This window comes from Elephantulus edwardii, unplaced genomic scaffold (genome assembly GCF_000299155.1).
Source record: "Elephantulus edwardii isolate Elephantulus edwardi_28Jun2011 unplaced genomic scaffold, EleEdw1.0 scaffold00053, whole genome shotgun sequence".
Classification (NCBI taxonomy): Eukaryota; Metazoa; Chordata; class Mammalia; order Macroscelidea; family Macroscelididae; genus Elephantulus; species Elephantulus edwardii.
In genome coordinates, this window is record NW_006399803.1 from 8071641 (window position 1) to 8084072 (window position 12432).

At 39.2% G+C, this 12432-nt stretch overlaps 1 pseudogene; it reads right to left on the reverse strand.

Moving 5' to 3' along the window:
• Positions 1–5251: 5251 nt before the first annotated feature.
• Positions 5252–5721, reverse strand: LOC102845688 (annotated as a pseudogene).
• Between the last annotated feature and the right edge of the window lie 6711 nt (positions 5722–12432).

The following is a 12432-nucleotide window of genomic DNA, read 5'->3' on the forward strand; positions in this document are numbered from 1 at the left end:
GCTCATTGCTACATAGTTAGAACTGACTTACAGTAGGCCCTCCAGCTGGTTTTCCAAGGCTGTGAACCACACAGGAGGAAACTGGCCATCTTTCCCAAAGAGCTATAAGGGAATTTGAACCACCAAAAAGATGCCATGTTTGAGTTAGCAGTGCAGTTCCCCATGGCCTAGGCCACCAGAGTTCCAGGAGCAGGAAACAGCAGGTGCAGTATGTTCCAATCCATCTTGCAGTTGTTTTTCTAACTGTATTCAAATAAATAATCCATTCCTGTGGAGTGGAGCTCTGGGTATAGTAATGGGATACCCATAAGCTGAATCAATTTTCATTCACAGTGGCTTTTCATTGAGTTTCCAAGGCTATATAAATCTTTATAGGAGGAAACTGCTTATCTTTTCACTCACTCCTATAGTAACCCTATAGTACAGAATGTTACGAACCCAACAAATGTTGTGAACCTTTACAGAAGCAGACTACAACATCTTTTCTCCTGTAATGTAGCTAATGGGTTTAAATCATCCACCTTCCAGTTAGCAATTTAGCACTTAACCACTGTGCCACCAGGGCGTCAATAAATGCAAAAAAACAGTCATTAGTATATGTTGTTAGGTGCCATCGAGTTGAGTATAAGTCATAGCAACCTTTTGCCCTATCCTGTACCATCCTCGTCATCTTTGATATACTTGAGCCCATTGATAGTCACTATCTCAATATATCTCATTGAGGATTTTCCTTTTTCTCTAGTCTTTCTCACCTTTTCAAGCATGATGTCTTTTTCTAAGGAATGAGCTCTTTCAACAACACATGTGAAGTATGTGAGGCGAGATGAAGTTTCACCATCCTTGCCTCTAAAAAACACTGTGGCTGTACTTTCTCCAAGTTACATTTGTTTGTTCTTTTTTTCAGTCCATGGTATATTCATTACTCTTCTCCAACACCAAAACTCAAAGCCATTGATTCTTCCTCAGTCATACTTATTCATCATCCAACACTCAGATGACTAGCAAGTGACTGATAGGACCATGGCTTGAATGAATTGAGCCTTAGTCTTTAACATCATTTCTTTTTAGCACTTTGAAATGATCCTTGAGAGCATACTTTTCCACTGTAATATGTCTTTAGAATTCTTAACTGTTGATACCAAGGGTGTTAACTATGGAACCAAGTAAGTTGAAGTTATTGATAATTTCAATCTTTTCTCCATCTATCATGATAATGACTATAGACTCAGGGGTGAGGATTTTTGTTTTGTAGATGTTGAGATGTAGTCTTAGATCTTCTGCAGCAAGCATTTTCAAGTCCTCCTCTCTTTCAAAAAACAAGGTTGTATCATCTTCATGATGCAGGTTATTGATGAATCTTCCATCAATCCTGAAGTTACATTCTTTTTCATAAAGTCTAGATTCTCCAGTGATTTGCTAAGCATAGAGATTGAATAGGTATGAAGAAATTCTATAGCCCTGGCACACATCTTTCTTGACAAACCCTTGGTGTTCCCTTACTCTGTTGGGCAGCAGCTTCTTGGTTATAGATTTAGCATGAACATAACTAAGTGTTCTGGGATTCCCATTCTTCTCAATGCTAGTCAATTTGCCATGATACACACAGGCAAATGTTTTCATAGTCAATAAAACACAAATAGACATTCTGGTATTCTGTACTTTAAGCGAGGATTCATCAAATGGAAGAGATGCCAAAGTGATAGAGATGATTATTTCAAAGATCAACTCAAGACAAAGCAAAGGATTTGTATTTCAAAAAGCTGGAGTCAGAAAAGGGAAGATGTAGCTCAATATTTCTAAAACTGAAATAACTGGAAAACTAATTCAAGCTTTGATTTGCTATACTGAAGGATACTATGGGCAAAATCTTGAATGATCCAGGAAGCATCAAGTGAAGAAATATGGAAGGATTGTATCTTGGATGCCAGCCTGAATCATAGCCTGTTAACTTCCCTAAATAAACCCCATTAATAATATAGGAGAATACACAGAGTCACTGTACCAGAAAAAAAGTAGCTACACGGAATCCTTTTGGGAAGTAGTATATGACCAAAAGACAATGGTAATTAAAGAAAAAGTTCAAGTTACACTGAAGACACTGGCAAAAAATAAAATTCCAGGAACTGATGGGTTACCAAGTGTTAGTTTCAACAAACAGATGCAGCCCTGAACATGCTCACCCAAGAAATCTGGAAGACAGCTGCCCTAGCCAACTGACTGGAAAAGATCCATATTTGTTTCCATTCCCAAGAAAGAGGATATAACAAAAAGTGGAAGTTACCAAATAATAATATTAATATCACGTGCAAGTGAAACCTTGGTGAAGATCATCCCAAAATGGCTAGATCATCAACCAAGAGCTGAAAGTTCAAGCTGCCAGCAAGCTATGACAACAGCAACATTATCACATTTGTGTACAGTGGTTGCTGTTGTTGTGAGGTGCATTAAGTCAAGTATGGTTCAGCAACCCTATGAACAACAGAATTACTCTGTCCTATCCTGTGCCATCATCACAACCTTTGACACACTTGTCCTCATTGAAGCAGACACTATGGAAATACATCTGGTTGAGGGTCTTCTTTTCTTCCATAATCCTCCACCTTACCAAACACGACATCTCTTTCCAAAGAATAGTGTCTTTTAGCAGCATGCTCAAAGTATATGAGATGAAACTTTATCATCTTTCCTTCCAAGTAGCACTTTGTCTGCACTTTCTCCAAAACATGTCTGTTTAATTCTTTTGGCAATCCATGAGATGTTCAGCACTCTTCTCCAACACCACAGTTTAAGGCATCAGTTTGTATTCTGTCATCCTTATTCATTGTCCAGCTCTCAGCAGCACAGCAAGTGATTGAAAAGAGCATGACCTGAATTAGGTGCATCTTAGTCCTACTAACATCACTGCTCCTCAATAATTTGGAGAGGTCTCTAAATGCAGCTTTTCACATCTCCTGATCTCCTAACTCCTGGTATCAAATGTACTGATTGTGGATTTAAGTAAGGTGGAGCCATCAACAGTTTCAATTTTTTCTCCATCTATCATGATGTTACTTATCTGTCCAGTGGTAAGAATTTTTGTTTTCTTGACTTTGTGATGCAATCCATATTGCATCACAATCCATATTGTGACTGCAGTCTTCACTCTTCTGCCACAAGTGCTTCACGTCCCCCTCACTTTCAGCAAACAAGGTTGTGTCATGTGCATAATGAAGGTCCGTGATGAGTCTTCCTCCAATCTTGATGCCACATTTTTCTCCACAGAGTGCAACTTCTTGAATAATTTGTTCAACATACAGATGGAATAGGTATGGGTAAAAGATACAACCCTTATTGTATCTAATAAGATCATATTTTTTAAAGCATTATTATTTGTTTTCTAGAATTTCCTTCTCCCTATTTAACAGTTAAAAAAATCCCTAATGACACAGTAATTAAGTGCTCAAAAAAGACCTGACAATGTGCTCTCATGAAGACTACAGCTAATCTGCTCTCAGGAAGATTACAGCTATGAAACTCAATGGGGAATATCAGCCCTGCTAAAAAGGCATAGTCTGAATTGACTCAATGGCACATAACAACACAACACTAAGCAGTTAAATCATGTGTGATGTGTGATAGCAGAAAATAGAAGAAATGGACTTTCATTTTAGCTTTGTGTTTCAAAAGTCAAATCTTGATAGTAGATAGAAGAGATAATGGCAAGATTTCAAAATAGTTATGCTAGGTGTTCCCTGTCCACCTTATCCACCAACCAGAAGTAAGTTCTCCACATCTAGTGAAGGAAAAGAATTTAAGAGAAAGTGACATGCATGGTTCCAACATGAGGGAGCCTATGGTTGTTTTTCAAGTTGAGCCACAATGAGCTACAATCAAATCCTGTACAGAGTGATGACATGCAATAGAGAAGAAGCCTGTGCATCTGCAAAGGGTAGAATCCTGGGGACATAGTGTAATAATGCTGTGACTTATCTAGACAGATGGCTTCAATACCTAATCTTCAAACTATCATGATTCTTATCTAACAGACAGATGCTTATGTATTCAAGAGGAGCATAGAAGTAGTTGGGAGAAACCTGCTGGATTTGAAGTGTATGGGAACAAAAGATGTCTCCACAACAACCATTTTAGACCAAAAAGGAAGCCTAAATTTCTCCCTGGATCCTTGAATGAAGACCATCTCTTTACCTCCATATCACCTCTACCAGTGCTTTGGAATCTTATAACAATATAAGTTTACATCGGCTGTCTAAATGCAGACATAAACTTAGATTCAACCTCATATAAAGGAGGAAGGGAAAATTCAGATTTACAGAGATTAAATTTCTGTCACTCAATTGGAAAAGGTACTTAAAATACAAATTTAGCTGACTTACAGAATAAAATGAAAATATATCTTGTACGCTTGCATTTGGTGACCACATTCCTTCTATCTTCTTTTGATGCTTCCTGGGTCATTCAGTATATTGCCCATAGTGTTTTTCAATATTGCAACTCGATGCTTAAGTTTGATTTTTTTAATTCTCTCAGCTTGAGGAATGCAGAGCAAGTGCTTCCCTTTTTATTCTCAAATTCTGGCTCTCTGAACATTCTATTATAGTACTTTGCTTTGTCTTCTCAAGCTGTCCTTTGAAATGTTCTGTCTATGTTGCCATATTTTCCCTTTGTTTTGGCCTCTCATCACTCAAGTGCAATTTTCAGAATCTCTTCTGACATCCATTTCTGTTTTGGTTTTTCTCCTCTGTCTTTTTAGAGACCCTTTGCTTTCTTTGTGGATGATATCCTTGATATCGTTCTACAACTCACCTAGTCTTTGATCACTGATGTACAATGCCTCAAACCTTTCTTTTTTCTTTTTTAGACACGAACAATACTTTATTGATTCATCAAAAGTCACAGGAACAACACAAAGAAACCTAATGTTTGAATTAAATGGTACACTTTTCTCCCGTATACAAAACTTTAGAGAAATGAAAGCAAAGTTGTGTGTACTCATATGTAGAGCTTCTAAAGTTCTTTCCGACTTTGATGCTTGATCTCTAAACAAATCAAAGTATGATGGAAAGTGTATTTCACATTTATAAAAGCCAGTTTCTTTTTCATCCACCCCTGGGTGTTTTTCCCTGAACATTAAGAGAAGAATTCAGTAACAGAGTTGATGATAAGGTTTATGCTAGAAAGGCGGCCTTAAAAGCAGAAACAGTTGCCAATAATGAGGTGGATTGCAGGCTAAGTGTTTCACTTCACGGAGTGGTCACATCATCACGGCCAACTTCTTGTGGGTCTCCAGGTGGTGGATCACTGCACAGAACTCCTCGGTACAGAACCTCAAAGGATATCTTCCCGTAGCTGCCCGAGTCCAGGATGATGATGGTTTTGTCAATGAGCTGCTGCAACTGTGAAGGTGGCCATCTTTATCCATGTCGTAGATGCTGAAAGGAAACTCCAGTTTCTGCTCCTCATCTCCTCTTACACTGAACCAAGAGGCCCATCTATGATGAACTCCTTGAAGTCCACCTGGCCATTGCCATCCATGTCGAAGACATCGATGACCCTCTCCAGCAGCGGTTTGTGGCTCGGGTTGGACATGACCACCAACTCCTCCACACTTAGTGGACCTGACTTGTCCAGGTCCATCGTTTTTAAGCTTTTGCCCAGCCTTTTCATGTCTTCTTTGTCAAAGTGGGTGCACATCTCATTGGGGTAACTCTCCTAGTTGTCCATGATGGGTCAGCACCAGCGGGGGGGCCTTGCAGGTTTACAATTTAAAAAAAAACAAAAAACCTAACCTATTCTTAAGATGATTTTAAAATTTAAATGGGAAAGATTCAAGATCATATTTTCATTCTGGTGGACTTGTTTTCATTTTCTGTGGAAATGTTAATTTACACATGAATAATTGTTGGTCTGACCCACAGTCTGCTTCTGGCTCAGTTTTGACTGCTAATATTGAGCTTCTTTCTGCAATGATACCTTTCACAAATATCGTCAATCTCACTCCTATGGAGCCCATCAGGTGAGGTCCATGTATAAAATTGCTGTTATAATGAATAAATAAGTGAAAATACAAAATTCCATCATTCTGTTCCCAGCCTCTTTTTTCCCCAGCCACTTTGCTACTACTATTCCTTCTTTATTGTTTCCAACTTTTGCATCCCAGTCATCAATTATCATTAATGCCCCTTGATCACATGTTTGGTCAATTTCAGACTGCAAGATTTGGTAAAAATTTTCAATTTCTCCCTCTTTGGATCTAGATAAGGAGCATATATTTGTATAATAGTCATAGTGACATGAGTTCTGGTGAGAAAATACACTGCAATCCCAAAGGCATGAGATTTTAGTCTATCAGCTGCCCTGTTGGAGAAGGGTGGACAATCTCTTCCCGTGTTATTTTCTGTTTCTGAAAACCTGCTGGAGGGTCAGCTATGGGTTGGTTCTAACACAACTGTACACAACAACTGTCCTATTAACAGGCATCTCTTGTATGCATAGCGATCATACTCTATTATAACATTGTATTTCAAGAAAGAACTTGAAATTGACTTTTTCACTATGAATGCAACACCATTCTTCTGCTTTTCATTCACAGCATTGTATACAATGTGCTTATCTGATCTCACTAATGGCTAGAATGTCAATAAGCTTGCTTTCTGGGGAATGGGAGCAAATATGGACTTCTTCCAAACTGTTGGCCAGACAGCTGTTAATTGAAACAAGCAAAATAGTACTGGCGATCATACAGAAAAAGCTAGAACAGTATATATACAGGGAACTTCCAGAAGTTCAAAGAGGATTTAAAAGAGGCTGTGGCACCAGGGATATCATTGATGATGTAGATGGATCCTCACTGAAAGTAAAGAATATCAGAAGAATTTCTATTTATGCTTTTTTTTATTATGCAGAGGCATTTAACTGTATCATAACAAGTTATTGTTAACACTAAGAAGAATGGGAATCCCAAAGCACTTAATTGTTCTTACGTGTTAATCATACCTAGACCAAGAGGCTATTGAGTAAATAGAACAAGGGAACTATTGTTGTTGTGTGCCTTCGAGTCACCTGCAACTCATAGTGACTCTATGTACAACAGCCCTCTACCCTGCTCTATCCTGTGCCAATCTTATTGTCTCCGACACATCTACCACCATTAGCTCAGTCACTGAATCAATCCACCTCATCAAAGGTCTTCCTCTCCTGTGCTATCCCTCCACCCTCCCAAGCATGACGTTCCTCTCCAAGGACTGGTCCTGGTTTGTAACATGTCCAAAGTATGTCAGACAAAGCTTCAGTCTCCAAGGAGCAGCCTGGTTTCACCGTCTCCAGGACAAACCTGTTTGTTCTTTTAACAGTCTATGGTATATTCAATTCTCTTCTCCAACACCACAGCTCAAAGGTATCAATTCTCTTTCTATCACCCTTAGTCACTGTCCAACTCTCTGATGCATAGCAAATGATTGCAAAGACCATGGCCTGTATCAAGCACACCTTAGTCTCTAGACTGACATCTTTGCTCTTCAGTACTTTGGAGAGGTCTAAGACAGCAGATTTTCCCAATGCAATACATCTTTTAATTTCCTGGCTGTTGGTGCCAGGAGTGTTGATTGTGGAACCAGGCAAACTAAAGACATGAACAATCTCAATCTCTTCACCATCTATCATGATGCTGCCAATTAGCCTAGTGGTGAGAATCTTTGTTTTCTTGATATTGAGCTTCAATCCATATTGAAGGCTGCAGTCCTTGACCTTCTTCAGCAAGGGCTTCAGGTCCTCCTCAGTTTCAGCAATTATCTCTCCATACTCAATCTCTTTGTTAAACAAATTATTCAAGAAGCTGAACTCTATATATACTTTTTTTTCCTTGTTGTGTGCCATCAAATCAGATCTGACTGGCACAGGAGGAGATTGCCCCTCCTTCTCCAGTGGAGTGAATTCAAGGCACGTGCCTTCAGCATTACAGTGCAAGAAGCTGCACTCTAAGAATGTGGTAACAAGTTTGGAGGATGACTCATCACTAACCTTCATTATACACATGACACAACCTTGATTGCTGAAAGTGAGGAGGACTGACAAGCTTGTGGCAGAAGAGAGAAGACTGCAGTCAGTTTGGATTGTGATGCATATGGATTACATCACAAAGTCAAAAACACAAAAATTCTTGCCACTGGACCTATAGGCAACATCATGAAGATGGAGAAAAGATTTAAACTGTCAGCAACCTCATCTTACTTTGATCTACAATCAATACCATTGGTACCAGCAGTCCGGAAATCAGGAGATTGGACTGGGAAAGTCTGCAGTCAGAGATGTCTCCAAAATATTGAGGAGTAATGATGTCAGTTTGAGGACTGAAGTATGTTCAATTCAGGCCATGGTCTTTCTGATCAGTTGCCACACATCTGAGAGGTGGAAAATGAATAAGGATGACAGAATAAGAATTGATGTCGTTAAGGTGTGATGTTGGAGCAAAGTGCTGAACATCCCATGGACTTCCAGAAGAAAAAACAAATATGTTTTGGAGAAGGTGCAGCCAGAGTGCTTCTTGAGAGAAAAGATAATTAAGCTTTACCTCACGTACTTTGGACATGTTGCTAGTAGGGGTTATACCTTGGAGAGGAACATCATAATGAAGGACAGGAAGAACCTCAACCAAGGCGATCAATAGAGTGACTGCCGCAATGGGCTCTAATGTGTTAGGAAAAGTGAGGATGTCACAGGTTTTGACAGGGTTCGGGTCTGTTGTTTATAGAGTCATTATGGATTGCACTCGACAGTACCTGACAACATCACTTGAACTTGTAGACTTACATTCATACCCACAATATGGATTATACATCAACTTCTGTGAGTTTTAGAAGTTGATCTAGAGCTACTTATATGCTATGTGCCAATGGGGTCTCCTTTTTTCCCATCACTCAAATTAAAATTTTAATATCCATAAAGCAAACAAACAAAACAACAACACACAAGTCACCATCAAGTCAATTCCAGCCCATGCATTACATAGTAGACTGTTTTATAAAGCAGTTCTTGGTCATAATCTTTATGGAAACAGATTGCCACATTTTTCTAATGCAGAACCAATGAATAAGTTTAAACTGTCAATCTTGTTAGTGAGAAGTGCAAATTATTTGTGCTATGAAAGGAGCCCTAACGGTCTAGTGGGTTATGTGGTTTTGTCTGTTGACTGGAAGGTCAGAGTTCTTCCATGAGAGAATATGAGTAGTCTGCTCCCATTAGATTTCAGAGCTTCAGAACCCACTGGAGGATCACAACGAGTCAGAATGAACTTGAGAGAAGTGTATTTGGGCTTTTATTTTGAGGGTTAATATGAAGATTTATGAAACAGTATTTATAAGCTTCCAAATCCAAGATAGATGCTCCATAAATACTATTTCCCTCACCCCAATGTCATCCCTGCAATAGACACCTATAGTATGTTACAGTTTCCAAGTTTACAGATGGTTTTTACATTAATTACATTTAAGTTGGTTGCTTCACAGTGACATCACAGCATCTTAATCTCATCAGCACAATGTCCTCAAATCACATGAATTACTTCTGGGAAGGGTTTCTGTAGCTGGTTAGTCCCTCCCACAGTGTGTGGTTTCCAGTAAGTTTCAATCAAAGAGAGTGTCCCCTCCCTGACCTGAGCATCCTGTCATTTCCCAGTCCTTTGGCCACAGCCATCTCTGGCATCCTAGCTCCTCTGCCCCTTGTACGTAAGCTGAGCACTTGTCCACTTGCTCCAGGTCTGGGAGCCTGTTCTGCCCCACTGCAGGATGCCTGCATCTCCTCTTGTCACTGGGCAAGGAGAGGCAGAGAACATCAAGGCAGGCATTTCATATACATTATCTCTTTCCATTTTCACAATTATCACCATTTTACTGACAAAAAAACCCTCTTGAGAATCAGAGAGGCTAAGTGATTTTCCTGGTATCCGAAGAAAGAGTAAATGACAGGGCAAAAGCTGCTGGAGGAGACTCAAAAGCCCATGCTCTTTCCACCACATAACCACTGGTGAAGAAAAAGAAAAAGCCGTTGTGATTTGTAGTAAAATGATGCTTCAAGAATATTATCGTGCAAGTAGGAAGATTTGCCAGTAATCAGTTGCCATATCTGACTCATGGGGCACTAAGAAGATCACCAGGCCTTCTTTCTGAGGCACCTCTGGAAGAACAAAAGGAAAATACCCCACACATGAGGCTTTCTGTTAAGAGTTAGAGACCACAATTTATTCTTTCAGTACGATTTGAGCTTACTCAAACTGTTTAAACAATAAAGAGACATTCCTGGACAGTCCTCAGGGACAGTTTATTAAGAAGTGTAACTATCTATGCTCAATCTGCCAACCAGACACACAGACTGGTTTACCATGTGGTAGCAAAATGGCTGCAGCACTTCCTAACATTAAATCTGCACCTCACACTGGCTGGAGAAAGAAAATATTCGTGTTTCAGAATTCCTAGTAAAATTCCTGAGGCTCATTCTAGTTGTATTGTCTTATATTCCATTATGTGCCAAATGCCATAGCTAGGATATGGAATGCATTGATTGACTTAACCCAGGTCAAGTACTTCACTCTAGGAGATAAGACTGGACTGAAATAGCTTGTCATAATCCACATTGATTCTGGAACAGAAATTGGGAACTTTGCAAAATTTCTAGAGATGCTAACAAGAGATACCCACTTAAATATGATTAAAGACTCACCACTGTCAAGAAAGAGGAAAGGAGTCAACAAGGCTAAGGAGTGTTTCTGTCATTCAACAAAGGACAAGGAGGAGGCAAATGAAGGACTCAGATGGTGATCAATAACACCCTTATCCCACTGCTGCTGAATGAGTTGATTCCAATTCCTAGTGACCCTCCCTCAAGCTTCTGAGGCTATTCAGTATTAATATCAGAAAACTGCCCATCTTTATCTAGGTATGTAGCTGGTGGATTCAAACTGCCAACACATAATACACTATGTCTCCAGATTACCTCATAATGCCACAGGAGCTCAAACTGAGTCTTCTAATTGTTAGCTCATTATTGAAAGATGACTGCTACACTTCAGGATTCCAATGCAAGCTCAATGCAGGAAGAGGGATAAAAGCCAAATGAGGCATAAGGAAAATATAGTCTCCTAGAGATATATTGCTTTTTAGTTTTGTTTTGGTTTTGATTTTTTGTGGGTTGTTGGGGTTTGGGGTTTTTTGTTCTTGTTGTTTGGTTGGTTGGTTTTTTCTCAATATACATAGCACTTTATTACAGAGCTGGGAGAACAGTGAGATTCCTCTCAAAAACTTCCTCCCCATATGGGAGTGATTGAATATATATTTTCTTTTATTTATAAAGGCAAGCTATTCATTCTGTTGACTGGGGATATTTCATGTGTTCACTTTATAGCTGGGAAGGAGAGACGCTGGGAAGTAGAGACGTCTCATTTTCTAGCCAAGTTTTAGATGAACGTAAGGAGAATGGGATTGTGAGTTATTTTGGAGGGCTCTTCCATGATGCCTGCCACAGGAATGATCCCTAAATAGCACTGATGACCTAGCTGAGGCTGCAAATCATATACTTGTGGCAGAGCTCATCAGTAAGGAATCACTCACTTGAAAAGCAAATTGATTAGTGGGGGAGGGAATGACAGATTAATATTAAACTTCTCTAATTCTGCTAACTCAGGTGAAGGACAGGTTAAATTTCCATAGCAAAGAGAAAAATAAAGTCAACCACGCAGACAATTGTTGTTGTTGCTAAGTGCCATTGAGTTGAGTATGACACATAGCGACTTCAAGAACAATAGATCTGAACCTTATCCTGTGCCATCATTACCATCTCTGACACACTTGAGTCGATTGTTGCAGACTCTACATCCATTCATCTCGTGAAGATTTTCCTCTCTTTCACTGACTATCATTCTAAGCATGAGATCCCTTTCCAAGGAATAGCCTCTCCTAGCAACATATTCAAAGTATGAAAGACGAAACTTCATCATCCAACTACTGATTCTTCTTCTCTGTTTCAACTTTTGCATTCCAGTCACCCATTATTATCAAAGCATCTTGATTGCGTGTTCGATCTATCTCCGACTGTAAGAGTTGGTAGAAATCATCTATTTCTTCTTCTTTGGTTCTGGTTGTTGGTGCATATATCTAAATGATAGTGGTACTCACTGGACTTCCTTGTAAGCGTATGGATATAATCCTAACACTCACAATATTGTACTTCAAGATGAATCTAGAAATTACTTGTCTCCAAGGAGCACTCGAGCTGCACTTTTCCCGAAACTTATCTGTTCATTCTGTTGGCATCCATGGGATATTCAGTACTCTTTATGCTATTTTAAATATTTTCTAAAGGAACCATTGTTTATGTCTTATTCAACATTTTTCCCCATTCTCAGACAAAATACAAAACTTGTTTTCTTCTATAATCACACATATA